General features: G+C 31.4%; 2 protein-coding genes across 3 annotated transcripts in view; both read right to left on the bottom strand.

Annotated features, from left to right (window-relative positions):
* The window catches only part of LOC125274674 (tenascin), a 40,829-nt gene extending 37,962 nt beyond the window's left edge, over window positions 1-2,867 (bottom strand). For both annotated transcript variants that reach the window (XM_048201067.1, XM_048201068.1), the window contains exon 1: window positions 2,735-2,867. The gene's annotated coding sequence lies outside the window, so the exon portion shown is untranslated. The remainder of the gene's footprint in view (window positions 1-2,734) is intronic.
* The window catches only part of LOC125274679 (fucolectin-5-like), an 82,681-nt gene that overhangs the window by 48,968 nt on the left and 15,674 nt on the right, over window positions 1-18,039 (bottom strand). The window lies entirely within an intron of this gene.

Here is an 18,039-nt window from a genome sequence, read left to right as displayed (position 1 = left end):
CCAGGTTTTTCTCGTCACAGTCGAGAAAATTAATGTTTTTATGGTTCAGCTTCTGTGAAACAGCATGCATTGTGAAATACACTATAAAACTGAATATTTCAGCTGTTGTATCCCTCAGCCGCTCCTGATGATTTTTCCTTCCCATCTCATCATTTCTCTTCATTAACAAACGTCATCATCAATTGAGCGCAGAATCTCTAACGGTTATTCTTCTCGACCGGTCTTTTCTTCTGAGGTCAGAAGCCCCGGAGTTCATATTGTCAGTCTAGACTGAGACAGGCGGACTGTAATACGCTGCACATTCTGGTGATAAAAATGTTATAACCAGAGATCACATGATCACCATACCCTGACAAGATGAAAACTCCTGCTCTGACGGTGATTGTGAGCAAAACATCTTCAATCCAAGCCTCAGAAGAGCATCTGCAACAAGCAACTCTCTGATGCACAGCGACATTAAAAGGCATTTTAACCATATTACAGCCAAACCACCATTTGTGACAACATACACTCTATAATTAATGTGTCGGCTATACAAAAATGAAAAAAAAATTGCATCAATTTTATTTGAGTTACAACTTTACATTCAAACAACAAGCTACACTGAGTAAGAGTAACTTAATTTGTAGCTTAAGGCAAATTTTTAAGTTGAGAGTTGGAGACTTGGAACCAATTAATCTGATCAATTTCAGTTCAAATCAACAGATATCACAGCACATGCTAGCATAACTTATTTAACATGTATATTTAATGAACAAATAAGATATTATTGTCATTAGCGCAGTCATTGCTTATAGAGTCAATAGTGTTTACCTTCATGTATCTACTCTTCAGCACAATGAAAACCACAAAAACTTCAACATTACAGAAACTTTTAAATGTCAAACACAACAGCATTAAAGGATTAGTTGACTACTGAATTAAAATTTCCTGATAATTTACTCTCCTCCATGTCATCCAAGATGTTCATGTCTTTCTGTCTTCAGTGGAAAAGAAATTAAGGATTTTGAGGAAAACATTCCAGGGTTTTTATCCATATAGTGGACTTCAATGGGGACCAAAAGGTTGAAGGTCAAAATGTCAGTTTCAGTGCAGCTTCAAAGAGCTCTACATGTTCCCAGACGAGGAATAAGAGTCTTATCTAGAGAAACCATCAGACATTTTCTAAAAAAAATAAAAATTATATACTTTTTAACCACAAATGCTCGTCTTGCACTGCTCTGTGATGCTCCACGCATGACGTAATCATGTTGGAAAGGTCACTCGTGACATAGGCGGAAGTACAGATCCAGTGTTTACAAAGTGGAAGTCAAAGACTAAGTCAAACGGTGTTTGCAAAAAAAAAAAAAAAAAAAAAAGGTAAAACAACGATGACGGACGATTTTGAAGTTGGAGGAGAAAATGAGATGGAGTTTTTCGCCCTACCGCGGTACTTCCACCTACATCACACGTGACCTTTCCAACATGATTATGTCATGCGTGGAGCATCGCAGAGCAGTGCAAGATGAGCATTTGTGGTTAAAAAGTATATAATTTTTATCTTTTTTTAGAAAATGGCTGATGGTTTCTCTAGATAAGACTCTTATTCCTCGTCTGGGATCATGTAGAGCTCTTTGAAGCTGCACTGAAACTGACATTTGGACCTTCAACCCGTTGAACCCCAGTGAAGTCCACTATATGGAGAAAAATCCTGGAAAGATTTCATCAAAAACCTTCATTTCTCTCCAACTGAAGAAAGAAGGACATGAACATCTTGGATGACATGGAGGAGAGTAAATTATCAGGAAATTTTAATTCTGAAGTGAACTAATCATTTAAAACACTTAAATTAACACATTTATTCTCCTCATCCAGTCTTATGCAAAGCATGTGTGGAACTAGAAATCCACTGCATAATTTATGAAGTTATCAAGACAATTAAGGTACTACAACCCAATTAAAAAAAAAAAAAAAAAAGAAAAAGAAAAAGCTAATTAATGCAGAAATTTAAGTCTAAAATTACAGGTGATATTAATTTGATGTAATGATCAACATTATTATGTCAACAGAACTCTACAAAATAATATTTGCAACTTAAAAGGTTTAATTAAAAGAATAAATTACAATTTTTAACTTGCAACCATGCATTTATTTAAGTTTAAGTGTCAACAGGTCCCATTAATTATTTTTAGAGTGTACACTGCCATTCAAAAGTCTGGAATCAGGAAGATATTATAATATTTTTCAATGTCACCAAAGCTGCATTTATTTTATCAAAACTACAGTAAAAATTGTGAAATATTATTCCAATGTAAATCAGCTGTTTTCTATGTGAATATATAGTAAAGTATAATTTATATCCTGTGATCAAAGCTGAATTTTCAGCATCATTACTCCAGTCTTCAGTGTCACATGATCCTTCAGAAATCATTCTGATATGATGATTTGATGCTCAAGAAACATTACTGATCATCATCAATGTTTTTTTTTTTTCATTTTATTTTTCAGGATTCTTTGATAAATAGAAAGATCATTTATATGAAATACATTTTTTATAACATTATAAATCTTACTGACCCCAAACTTTTGAACCGTAGTGTAAATTCAACTCTTGAATACGAGCTGCAGTGAACAGATGTGCAACTCTCTCATAAAACATTCTGATGCTGAAGAGCTTCAATACTGAAGTTTGTGATGGATTAACGCATGCATCAGACGGTTAATATCAAGTGTGAGCATTATTTGATGGTCTTACCTGCAGAGCCGCTGATGCTTCCTCACACCCGTCCTGTCAGTCGCTGCTCCTCACGGCTCTGGAAAACTCCTGACTGACGGGGGAAGAAAGAGGAGAGAGAGAGAGAGAGAGAGAGAGAGAAAGAGAGAGGGAGGAGAGCAGTAAAATTTCCTCATACTTTAAGAATGTTTCCTCTCTCTCCTCTCCTCCGCTTCTCTGATGTAATTCTATGTGCTTTACTGGTCCCTGCTGGGCGGATCATTTCGATGGAAAACATCTGATTTTTTCGATATTTTGAATGACCAGTTGAATGTTTTATGTCTTTGAACTCATCTCCATTGCTTGGCCTTTTAAAATCCTATTTGTGCATTAATTACCAGTCGTCTCACATGAACCTGTTCCTGATTACATCTCAGTTTGCTTCAGGACAGAAACATCTTTCAATATTTACATGTTGATCTTTTAACTGCAGCTGTGTGAACAAAAGGGCAAATAAACACATAATTATGTATGCTGCAACACTTCAGAACGTTTTTTAATCATTTCATTTAAATTATATAAAAAATTCATTAACAATACTGCTTTGCAAATAGATCCAGACTTCAGCTATCCTATCTTCCATCATGCATCTTTCTATTCTTCACTCAGTTTCTCTCCTTCATCTTTCCCATACGCAGAAACTCCACACGTAAAACAAACAATTGAGCGTTTTCTCACTGGCAGCTTCTTCATTTGAGTCTGACGTCAGCGCAGTGATGCTCATTTCCACCTACAGACAGAGAGAAAGGTCAGTTGTTCAATGGCGGTCAGTGTTCAGAGGTGTAGATGTTTCAACACTTTCCAAAAACTATCGGCAATAATTCAGCTGTTCCTGTGCGAAACCACTGTGACATGTTTAAAACATTGATCTGTGTGTTTGAGCGTTTTGATCTGTTTATATTTCTCACAATACTGTATAAATAACTCTTAAAAATGAAGCTTCCAGAAGAGGGTTTTCACAGTGATGCCATAGGAGAGCCATTTCTGGTTCCCCAAAGAACCTTTCAGTGATCATTTCTTAAAATAACCATGTTATTCTCAGTGTGAAGAACATTTTAATAATCTAAAGAACCTTTTCCACTGGGAAGATTATAGGATGTTAAAGGATCATAATGGAACCATCAATGCCAATAAATATGGAAGCTTGTTTCAGCCACTAAATAAAAAATAAAAAAGGCTAAATGCGACTTTTTATCTCACAATATTGACTTTTTTTCCTCATAATTGCGAGTTCACATTTTGCATTTCTGACTTTTCTCAGAGAAGATTGCAAGATATGAACTTGCAATGGCGAGTTATAAAGACTGACCCACAAATGTGACTTATCTATATCTCGCAATTCTGACTTTATATCTCGCAATTCTGACTTTTTATCTCGCAAGTCTGACTTTATATCACACAATTCTGACTTTATATCACACAATTCTGACTTTATATCACACAATTCTGACTTTATATCTCGCAAGTCTGACTTTATATCACACAATTCTGACTTTATATCACACAATTCTGACTTTATATCACACAATTCTGACTTTATATCTCGCAAGTCTGACTTTATATCACACAATTCTGACTTTATATCACACAATTCTGACTTTATATCACACAATTCTGACTTTATATCTCGCAAGTCTGACTTTATATCACACAATTCTGACTTTATATCACACAATTCTGACTTTATATCACACAATTCTGACTTTTTATCTCGCAAGTCTGACTTTATATCACACAATTCTGACTTTATATCACACAATTCTGACTTTATATCACACAATTCTGACTTTATATCTCGCAAGTCTGACTTTATATCACACAATTCTGACTTTATATCACACAATTCTGACTTTATATCACACAATTCTGACTTTATATCTCGCAAGTCTGACTTTATATCACACAATTCTGACTTTATATCACACAATTCTGACTTTATATCACACAATTCTGACTTTATATCACACAATTCTGACTTTATATCTCGCAAGTCTGACTTTATATCACACAATTCTGACTTTATATCACACAATTCTGACTTTATATCTCGCAAGTCTGACTTTATATCTCGCAAGTCTGACTTTATATCTCGCAATTCTGACTTTATATCTCGCAATTCTGACTATATCACACAATTCTGACTTTATATCTCGCAATTCTGACTTTATATCTCGCAATTCTGACTATATCACGCAATTCTGACTTTATATCTCGCAATTCTGACTTTATATCTCGCAATTCTGACTTTATATCACGCAATTCTGACTTTATATCACGCAAGTCTGACTTTATATCTCGCAATTCTGACATTATAACTCGCAATTCTGACTTTATATCTCGCAATTCTGACTTTATATCTCGCAATTCTGACTTTATATCACGCAATTCTGACTTTATATCTCGCAATTCTGACTTTATATCTCGCAATTCTGACTTTATATCACACAATTCTGACTTTATATCACACAATTCTGACTTTATATCTCGCAAGTCTGACTTTATATCACACAATTCTGACTTTATATCACACAATTCTGACTTTATATCTCGCAAGTCTGACTTTATATCTCGCAAGTCTGACTTTATATCTCGCAATTCTGACTTTATATCTCGCAATTCTGACTTTATATCTCGCAATTCTGACTATATCACACAATTCTGACTTTATATCTCGCAATTCTGACTTTATATCTCGCAATTCTGACTATATCTCGCAATTCTGACTTTATATCTCGCAATTCTGACTTTATATCTCGCAATTCTGACTTTATATCACGCAATTCTGACTTTATATCACGCAAGTCTGACTTTATATCTCGCAATTCTGACATTATAACTCGCAATTCTGACTTTATATCTTGCAATTCTGACTTTATATCTCGCAATTCTGACTTTATATCACGCAATTCTGACTTTATATCTCGCAAGTCTGACTTTATATCTCGCAATTCTGACTATATCACGCAATTCTGACTTTATATCTCGCAATTCTGACTTTATATCTCGCAATTCTGACTATATCACACAATTCTGACTTTATATCTCGCAATTCTGACTTTATATCTCGCAATTCTGACTATATCACGCAATTCTGACTTTATATCTCGCAATTCTGACTTTATATCTCGCAATTCTGACTTTATATCACGCAATTCTGACTTTATATCTCGCAATTCTGACATTATAACTCGCAATTCTGACTTTATATCTCGCAATTCTGACTTTATATCTCGCAATTCTGACTATATCACGCAATTCTGACTTTATATCTCGCAATTCTGACATTATAACTCGCAATTCTGACTTTATATCACGCAATTCTGACTTTATATCTCGCAATTCTGACTTTATATCTCGCAATTCTGACTTTATATCACGCAATTCTGACTTTATATCTCGCAATTCTGACATTATAACTCGCAATTCTGACTTTATATCTCGCAATTCTGACTTTATATCTCGCAATTCTGACTTTATATCACGCAAGTCTGACTTTATATCTCGCAATTCTGACATTATAACTCGCAATTCTGACTTTATATCTCGCAATTCTGACTTTATATCTCGCAATTCTGACTTTATATCACGCAAGTCTGACTTTATATCTCGCAAGTCTGACTTTATATCTCGCAAGTCTGACTTTATATCTCGCAATTCTGACTATATCACGCAATTCTGACTTTATATCTCGCAATTCTGACTTTATATCTCGCAATTCTGATTTTATAACTCGCAATTCTGACTATATATCTCGCAATTCCGACTTTATATCTCGCAATTCTTATTTTATAACTCGCAATTTTGACTATATATCTCGCAATTCTGACTTTATATCTCGCAATTCTGACTTTATAACTCGCAATTCTGACTATATCACGCAATTCTGACTTTATAACTCGCAATTCTGACTATATATCTCGCAATTCTGACTATATCACGCAATTCTGACTTTATAACTTGCAATTCTGACTTTATAACTTGCAATTCTGACTTTATAACTCGCAATTCTGAGGGGGGAAAAAAGTCAGAATTGCAAAATAAAGTAGCAATTATACCTTTTTTACTTTGTATTCAGTGGCAGAAACAAGCTTCCATAAATAAAGAACCTTTATTTTTAGGAGAGTATGTTAAATGTTTTCACAATGTGCTTCAGGAGATCTGAAAATGATCACAAAGAAACTTGACACTCATTTGTCGAGGGAGGTAAATCTGATTCTCCATGCGGTCTCAAATAGACACACTTTTAATGATTATTATACAGTAAACTGCACTGATGTTTGAAACACACAAGAAGGATTTTGTGGATTTGGAGTATTTGAGAGTTGAACTCTCTATAGACTCACTACAGCTTGAAAACCAATAGTTCAGAATGGAAACAGAACTAAGTGTTGCTGATGTTTTCCAGTTTCAGCTCTGCAGAGGAGACCATTTTTTCAATTAATACATCATCATCACGCAGACGGTGTCCATTAAACGTTTCGTCAGCTCAACTCATTAGCTCGACTTTAACTACCAGTCAATGGCGTTTCTAAACACAAACGTAGGCTCTCTTACGCAGGTGTTGTTGAGCGCGACCAACAAACCGTAGAGTAGCAGAAAGCGAGGAGGAGGGGACACTGCAGCGTCTGATGACTGTACCTTATGTGTGAGTTTCAGTGCTGAATCCATGTTGAAAGGCCTGTTTAGCTTCACAGACACTGAATAACAGACGCCACAGTAAACACAGGCGTCAGGGGAGTTTGCAGTGGATTGTGGGGGACCTATGACAGCAAAAACTGAAGGTCAGATTTATATTTGTTTTGCAGAGACTCAAACTGATTGGCATAGTGATCTGATCGTTAGAGACCAAATGTAAATCCCCCAACAGTACAACTGAAGACTCAAACAATGACTTTTAAAATGAACTAAAGTCCTGTAAGCCAAACAGCATTTAACAATGGCATGTTTTCCACAATAGAAGAATGACCAATTCTGTCATCAAGTTAACCTGTATGATTTACAAATGGAGAGGTTTAGTAGAATGTTCATGCTGCTGTTTTCCATAAATTGAAAATGGACCGAAATGGGCCCGTCAAGCTCCAAGAAATCACAAAAATGCACCACAAAAATAGTCCATTAAAGTGATACTGTAAATACTCTATCAGATCAATTTGGCATCACTGTCATAACAGCTTTCATTAGTTTAAATTACTGCAGATTTTTCATTTCTGGGTCTACTATTCCTTTAAATACATTTAATTCAGGCTTTGTTGACAGTAAAATTCGTTTTATTTTGGCATTATTCACGTTTTACTCGTGTTATTTAGCTGCTTGTAAACAAATCCTACACTCTAAACGTTCATTTATTAAACATTTCCAACATATTTTGGGTTCATTTTAAACAAGAAACACAGTAATTTTTAAACAATAGTTGGTTTAAATAAAACTACCCGGCAGGTTGGGCCAACATTTAAAACAACCCAATCACTGGGTTAAAAAAACGAAGTTGGGTTGAAAATGGACAAGCAATGTTTAAGGATGTAGTGCTATCTGATCATTTCTGTATTTTTTTAAAAATATAAATGTTATAATTAGTAATAATAAACATTTATTGAATTGCTTATTAATAAATGTTCACATTTTGATTATTATTGTTGCCTCTAGTAATTATGTGTCTGATTTTTAATTTCCAACCTATTTTAGGTTCATTTTAAGCCAGACATCTAGTCATTTTTGAACAATAGTTGAGTTAAATAAAACTGTCCAGCATGTTGGGCAAACATTAAACCCAACCGCTGGGTTAAAACAACCTAAATGCTGGGTTTGTCCATTTTCAAACCAACTTTCTTTTTTTTTTTAGAGTGTAATATTTCTGATACAGCAGAGAATCAGGATTTACATGATTTTATTTTCATTTCATTTTATGAACTGAGTTGAAACAGCAGGATTAATCGCAATTAAAGCATTCTGAGAAATTATATGTTCTTTGATCCATAAAAGTAAAATTTATTGGTGACATTCAGTAAGTTTCCACACTAAAGCCACAGATGTGAAGCATCTGATGTACACAGTACTCTTTAAATTGAATACAGCTTTCTATAAGTGATGGTTATCATCAATTTCATGATATTGTCCATTTTGTTGCTTGAATGAAACTCATTTTTAATTCTTCTTCATTAAATTAACATTTGAATTACAATTCCGTATCATCTTTGCTAAATGACTTAAAATCAACTCAAATGTAAAAATTGAATTTAAAATACATTCTCAGATCAATTCTGTACATTTGTTTTTCTGAGGACTGAGCAAAGCAACTGTCAGGTGGGAAAGGAAGGATGAAACCTGTTCATTTCATCCAACAAACAGAGGCTGCCGCCAAGCGGCACACGTTACACGAAATGAAGGTTTGTAGGGAAAATTCTGCTTTGTCCATTTTCAGAAGGCAAAGTACAGACTGGAAGAACATCAAGAAACAACTGAGACTGCTGGCTATCACCCCTCAGAGAGAACAGAAACCAAGTGCACAAAGGCCGACAGTCTGACTTTACAAGACAAGGGCTGACGTTTCTTCTTTAGTGCTTCTCTTGCGCACCATATGGTGATTCTCATCTAATAAACTAGTGGAAAACCTGGACTCAAAAGAAAAACATGAGAGCGGATGTTTTCACAGTGTCTCAATACTGAACTACTGCATCATTTAGAGCATCAATCATCGTCAATCAATCATTTAATTTCAAAATCTATTAATAAACCATGACATATCTTTTAAATTGTTTTGTGCCTATCCAAAATGTTTCGAGGTTGAACGCTTCACAGGTGAAGGTCACCTCAAAGCAATATAATGTGCAATAACAGCATGAAGTAGAACATATCGTTACACAACGCCACATTATTGCAAAACAAGTAACAAGAAACACCTCCAAAACAAAGACATCTCCATAAATCACTCAATATCGTTATATATCCATATATCATTTACTATATATCCATAGCTATATCACTCCCTATATATCCATATATCACTCCCTATATATATATATATATATATATATACACACACTACCGTTCAAAAGTTTGGGATCGGTAAGATTTTTAATGTTTTAAAAGAAGTTTCGTCTGCTCACCAAGGCTACATTTATTTAATTAAAAATAAAATAAAAACTGTAATATTGTAAAATATTATTACAATTTAAAATAACTGTTTTCTATTTGAATATATTTTACAAAGTAATTTATTCCTGTGATGCAAAGCTGAATTTTCAGCATCATTACTCCAGTCTTCAGTGTCACATGATCCTTCAGAAATCATTCTAATATGCTGATCTGCTGCTCAAGAAACATTTAATGTGTACAATTGTACAAAATATTTGTGTACAATATATATTTTTTTTCAGGATTATTTGATGAATAGAAAGTTCAAAAGAACAGTGTTTATTTGAAATAGAATAATAGTGATATATCCATATATCACACACTATATATCCATTTATCACACACTATATATCAATATCCATATATCACATACACTATATATCAATATCCATATATCACACACTATATCAATATCCATATATCACACACTATATATCAATATCTATATATCACACACTATATATCAATATCCATATATCACTCACTATATATATCAATATCCATATATCACACACTATATATCACTATATATCCATTTATCACACACTATATATCAATATCCATATATCACACACACTATATATCAATATCCATATATCACTCACTATATATCAATATCCATATATCACACACAATATATATCAATATCCATATATCACACACACTATATATCAATATCCATATATCACTCACTATATATCAATATCCATATATCACACACTATATATCCATATATCACACACACTATATCAATATCCATATATCACACACTATATTTTTAATGTTTTAAAAGAAGTTTCGTCTGCTCACCAAGGCTACATTTATTTAATTAAAAAATAAAATAAAAACTGTAATATTGTAACGTATTATTACAATTTAAAATAACTGTTTTCTATTTGAATATATTTTACAAAGTAATTTATTCCTGTGATCAAAGCTGAATTTTCAGCATCATTACTCCAGTCTTCAGTGTCACATGATCCTTCAGAAATCATTCTAATATGATGATTTACTGCTCAAGAAACATTTAATGTGTACAATTGTACAAAATATTTGTGTACAATATATATATTTTTTCAGGATTATTTGATGAATATAAGAAAAGAACAGTGTTTATTTGAAATAGAATCTTTTGTAACATTATAAATGTATTTACTGTCACTTTTGATCGATTTAATGGATCCTTGCTGAATAAAAGTTTTAATTTCTTTAATATCTTTAAAAAAAAAAAAAAATAAAAATTCTTACTCACCCTAAACTTTGGAACAGTAGTGTAAAATGTTACAAAAGCTTTGTATTTTCAGATAAATGCTGTTCTTTTGAACTTTCTATTCATCAAGGAATCCTGAAAAAAAAGTACACAACAGTTTTCAACATTGATAATAATCATAAATGTTTCTTGAGCAGCAGATCATCATATCAGAATGATTTCTGAAGGATCATGTGACACTGAAGACTGGAGTAATGATGCTGAAAATCCAGCTTTGATCACAGGAATAAATTACTTTGTAAAATATATTCAAATAGAAAACAGTTATTTTAAATTGTAATAATATTTCACAATATTACTGTTATTACTGAATTTTTAATTAAATAAATGTAGCCTTGGTGAGCAGACGAAACTTCTTTTAAAAACATTAAAAATCTTACCGATCCCAAACTTTTGAACGGTATTTATAATATATATATATATATAATCACTTACTATATATCCATAGCTATATCACTCACTATATATTGCTATACATCCATATATCACACACTATAAACAGTATATCACTATATCCATATATAACTCACTATATATTAGGGGTGTAACAATGTATCGTGTCACAATATATCGCAATACAAAAATGCAAAAATATTGTATCGTGGATAGTGACAATATGTGTTGTGCATAGTTCACCCAAAATGAAATTGACTGTGTAGGAAAAATTTCAAGTTTACAGAGTTTTAGTGTCAGTACTACATTAAACTACTATACATAATGTTGTATATATATTGTTATATATCCATCTATCACACACTATATATATCACTATATATCGTCTTAGAAAATACATTAAAAAATCTAGCTATGTAGGCTTCATAAACAAGTCTGACATTTAAGTTCAGCAAAAGCAACATTTAATAGAGTGAGTCAGAACATGAAAATGAGAAAGGCATTTATTTTGCATTGTAACATTGTTTGACATTAAACAGCTAGATCTGTCATGTAGCGTGACTTGTTTCGGTGTCGTCTGGGAAGGAAGTCATCATGAAGGAGGGATGTTGATGTTGTCTGTCGTCGGTGTGGAGTGAAGTGCTGGTGTCGAGCTGTTCGCTCACACATGAGCACAGAGAAACATTCACAACCTAAAAGGCCTCTATTGTGTCTAAGAAATGCGTCAAAGCTGACCATTCTGGAGAAGAACACGCACTGAGAAAAATCCCAGCAATGCTGACAGAGGGAGTGAGAGAATGAGAGACTCTGAGGTAGAAAAGATGCTCTGAGAGCGACGGAGTGAGAGAAAAATGACGTTCACAACATGATGGTAAAGTTAAAGTCCCCACAAAATCACCTTTTTATGAAATACTGCAGTTATTCTAAATGATTTATCGGTCATTATTGTTTTAAATTCATGTTCCTCAATCTTGAATCAGAATAACTTCCTCTCCTACATCTCTTTTCTTCACATGAACCTCACATGAGATCCACCAATAGCAAACCACTACCATCCAACTTCCGTTTCATGCCGACTTTAAACAGGTCAGTAGATAATGTGACTGTATACGTCATCAAGTTTAAAACATGACCAACTACTAAACACATGGACAGCAGTGTTTTGAGTGTGATGATTTTACGATGGTGAGACGAGACATGAAACGAGCACAACTATGAAGGAAATCATTTGGCAGGGACGACAAACACACTTTAGCATCATTATATTTAAAAAAACAAAACAAAATAAAACAAAAAACAATAGACTATCATTGAATGTTGCCACTGACCAATCAGAACTAATTATTCAAGAGAACAATGTAACAAATATTATAAATCATGAAATTATTAAAGCTAAGCACAATGTGTTGACTGCAGAAATGATCATGGTTCCCATGGGAACTAGTGTACATGAACCCGTGAGAGTCAGAGTCAAATAGTGAGTGTTTATTAAAGCTTGATTCTTCCTTTCGCTGTAATAAAGTCACCCAAAGCCCTCATGGGTGTTCAAGGGTGTTTCTCACCCACAGCCATTCATTCTGAGAGAGAACTGACCTTTTTCTGACAGAACAGAGTATGTCAGAGGTCGCATTCACATCACCAGTCAATCCGGCCAGTTCAGTGTTGTTTAATGAGGCAGTTCATGTGACTTTCTAAATGCAGCCCATATATCACACACTATATATCACTATATCACTCACTATATATCAATATCCATATATCACACACTATATATCACTATATATCCATTTATCACACACTATATATCAATATCCATATATCACACACACTATATATCAATATCCATATATCACACACACACTATATATCAATATCCATATATCACACACACTATATATCAATATATATCCATATATCACACACTATATATCAATATCCATATATCACACACACTATAAATCAATATCCATATATCACACTCACTATATATCAATATCCATATATCACACACACTATATATCAATATCCATATATCACTCACTATATATCAATATCCATATATCACACACAATATATATCAATATCCATATATCACACACAATATATATCAATATCCATATATCACACTCACTATATATCAATATCCATATATCACACTCACTATATATCAATATCCATATATCACACACAATATATATCAATATCCATATATCACTCACTATATATCAATATCCATATATCACACACAATATATATCAATATCCATATATCACACACAATATATATCAATATCCATATATCACACTCACTATATATCAATATCCATATATCACACTCACTATATATCAATATCCATATATCACACACTATATATCAATATCCATATATCACACACAATATATATCAATATCCATATATCACTCACTATATATCAATATCCATATATCACACACAATATATATCAATATCCATATATCACACACAATATATATCAATATCCATATATCACACTCACTATATATCAATATCCATATATCACTCACTATATATCAATATCCATATATCACACACTATATATCAATATCCATATATTACACACAATATATATCAATATCCATATATCATACACAATATATATCAATATCCATATATCACACTCACTATATATCAATATCCATATATCACACACTATATATCAATATCCATATATCACACACAATATATATCAATATCCATATATCACTCACTATATATCAATATCCATATATCACACACAATATATATCAATATCCATATATCACACTCACTATATATCAATATCCATATATCACACTCACTATATATCAATATCCATATATCACTCACTATATATCAATATCCATATATCACACACTATATATCAATATCCATATATCACACACAATATATATCAATATCCATATATCACACTCACTATATATCAATATCCATATATCACACATAATATATATAAATATCCATATATCACACACTATATATCAATATCCATATATCACACACTATATATCAATATCCATATATCACACATAATATATATAAATATCCATATATCACACTCACTATATATCAATATCCATATATCACTCACTATATATCAATATCCATATATCACACATAATATATATAAATATCCATATATCACACACTATATATCAATATCCATATATCACACACTATATATCAATATCCATATATCACACATAATATATATAAATATCCATATATCACACTCACTATATATCAATATCCATATATCACACACTATATATCAATATCCATATATCACACATAATATATATAAATATCCATATATCACACACTATATATCAATATCCATATATCACACTCACTATATATCAATATCCATATATCACTCACTATATATCAATATCCATATATCACACACTATATATCAATATCCATATATCACACACTATATATCAATATCCATATATCACACTCACTATATATCAATATCCATATATCACACACACTATATATCAATATCCATATATCACTCACTATATATCAATATCCATATATCACACACACTATATATCAATATCCATATATCAAACTCACTATATATCAATATCCATATATCAAACACACTATATATCATATCCATATATCACACACTAAATATCAATATACATATATCACACTCACTATATATCAATATCCATATATCACACTCACTATATATCAATATCCATATATCACTCACTATATATCAATATCCATATATCACACACAATATATATCAATATCCATATATCACACTCACTATATATCAATATCCATATATCACACACAATATATATCAATATCCATATATCACTCACTATATATCAATATCCATATATCACTCACTATATATCAATATCCATATATCACACACAATATATATCAATATCCATATATCACACACTATATATCAATATCCATATATCACACTCACTATATATCAATATCCATATATCACTCACTATATATCAATATCCATATATCACACACAATATATATCAATATCCATATATCACACACAATATATCAATATCCATATATCACTCACTATATATCAATATCTATATATCACACACAATATATATCAATATCCATATATCACACACTATATATCAATATCCATATATCACACTCACTATATATCAATATCCATATATCACTCACTATATATCAATATCCATATATCACACATAATATATATAAATATCCATATATCACACACTATATATCAATATCCATATATCACACACTATATATCAATATCCATATATCACACATAATATATATATAAATATCCATATATCACACTCACTATATATCAATATCCATATATCACACACTATATATCAATATCCATATATCACACATAATATATATAAATATCCATATATCACACACTATATATCAATATCCATATATCACACTCACTATATATCAATATCCATATATCACTCACTATATATCAATATCCATATATCACACACTATATATCAATATCCATATATCACACACTATATATCAATATCCATATATCACACTCACTATATATCAATATCCATATATCACTCACTATATATCAATATCCATATATCACACACTATATATCAATATCCATATATCACACACACTATATATCAATATCCATATATCACTCACTATATATCAATATCCATATATCACACACACTATATATCAATATCCATATATCAAACACACTATATATCATATCCATATATCACACACTAAATATCAATATACATATATCACACACAATATATATCAATATCCATATATCACACTCACTATATATCAATATCCATATATCACACTCACTATATATCAATATCCATATATCACTCACTATATATCAATATCCATATATCACACACAATATATATCAATATCCATATATCACACTCACTATATATCAATATCCATATATCACACACAATATATATCAATATCCATATATCACTCACTATATATCAATATCCATATATCACTCACTATATATCAATATCCATATATCACACACAATATATATCAATATCCATATATCACACACTATATATCAATATCCATATATCACACTCACTATATATCAATATCCATATATCACTCACTATATATCAATATCCATATATCACACACAATATATATCAATATCCATATATCACACACAATATATCAATATCCATATATCACTCACTATATATCAATATCTATATATCACACACAATATATATCAATATCCATATATCACACACTATATATCAATATCCATATATCACTCACTATATATCAATATCCATATATCACACACAATATATATCAATATCCATATATCACTCACTATATATCAATATCCATATATCACACACAATATATATCAATATCCATATATCACTCACTATATATCAATATCCATATATCACTCACTATATATCAATATCCATATATCACTCACTATATATCAATATCCATATATCACACACAATATATATCAATATCCATATATCACACTCACTATATATCAATATCCATATATCACTCACTATATATCAATATCCATATGTCACACACTATATATATCAATATCCATATATCACACACTATATACCAATATCCATATATCACACATTATATATTAGGGGTGTGATGAGATCTCGCTTACACTTAAGACTAAAAGAAAACTTATTTATTTTTATGGTAACACTTTACAATAAGGTTTCATTAGTTAACGTTAGTTAACTTTACATGAACTAAGGAAGAACAACACTTCTACACCATTTTAGTTCATGTTAATTTCAACATTTACTAATACATTGTTAAAATCAAAAGTTGTATTTGTTAACATTACTTAATGCACTATCATGAACTAACCATGAATGACTATTTTTATGTTTAACTAACATTAGCAAAGATTAATAAATACTGTAGCACATATATTGCTCATTGTTGATATTTGTTAATACATTAATGTTAATAAATGAGACCTTATTGTAAAATTTTACCATTTTTATTTATACTCTTTATTTCTATGATCAGTTTGTGGAAAGGAGTTCAGTTAGGAGGTCAAAAGTTGTAGAAGCTCATAAATCATGTACAGTAAGGTCTGAAGAGACTCGTATGAAATCATACAGGAGAGAATCCAGTTTGCGGCAAAACGTTTTATAGTGCTTGAATATTGTTGTCTTTTACTGCATAAGATAATTCACACTCAGAAAGTAGAACTGAAATGACATTAATTAAAAGATGATTAGTTAAAACATTTCAAATACATCTGCAGATTATTTTTCTAATCATGCATTTCATCTTTGAGGATTTCTTAAAAATAGTGTGTAAAAATCTCATCTCGTTCTTGTGAGCTACCTGTCTCGTCACACCCCTACTATATATATCAATATCCATATATCACACACTATAT

Source organism: Megalobrama amblycephala, linkage group LG9, assembly GCF_018812025.1.
Source record: "Megalobrama amblycephala isolate DHTTF-2021 linkage group LG9, ASM1881202v1, whole genome shotgun sequence".
Lineage (NCBI taxonomy): Eukaryota > Metazoa > Chordata > Actinopteri > Cypriniformes > Xenocyprididae > Megalobrama > Megalobrama amblycephala.
Note: the sequence above shows the minus strand (reverse complement) of the source record. Positions and strands in the feature narration are given on the sequence as shown.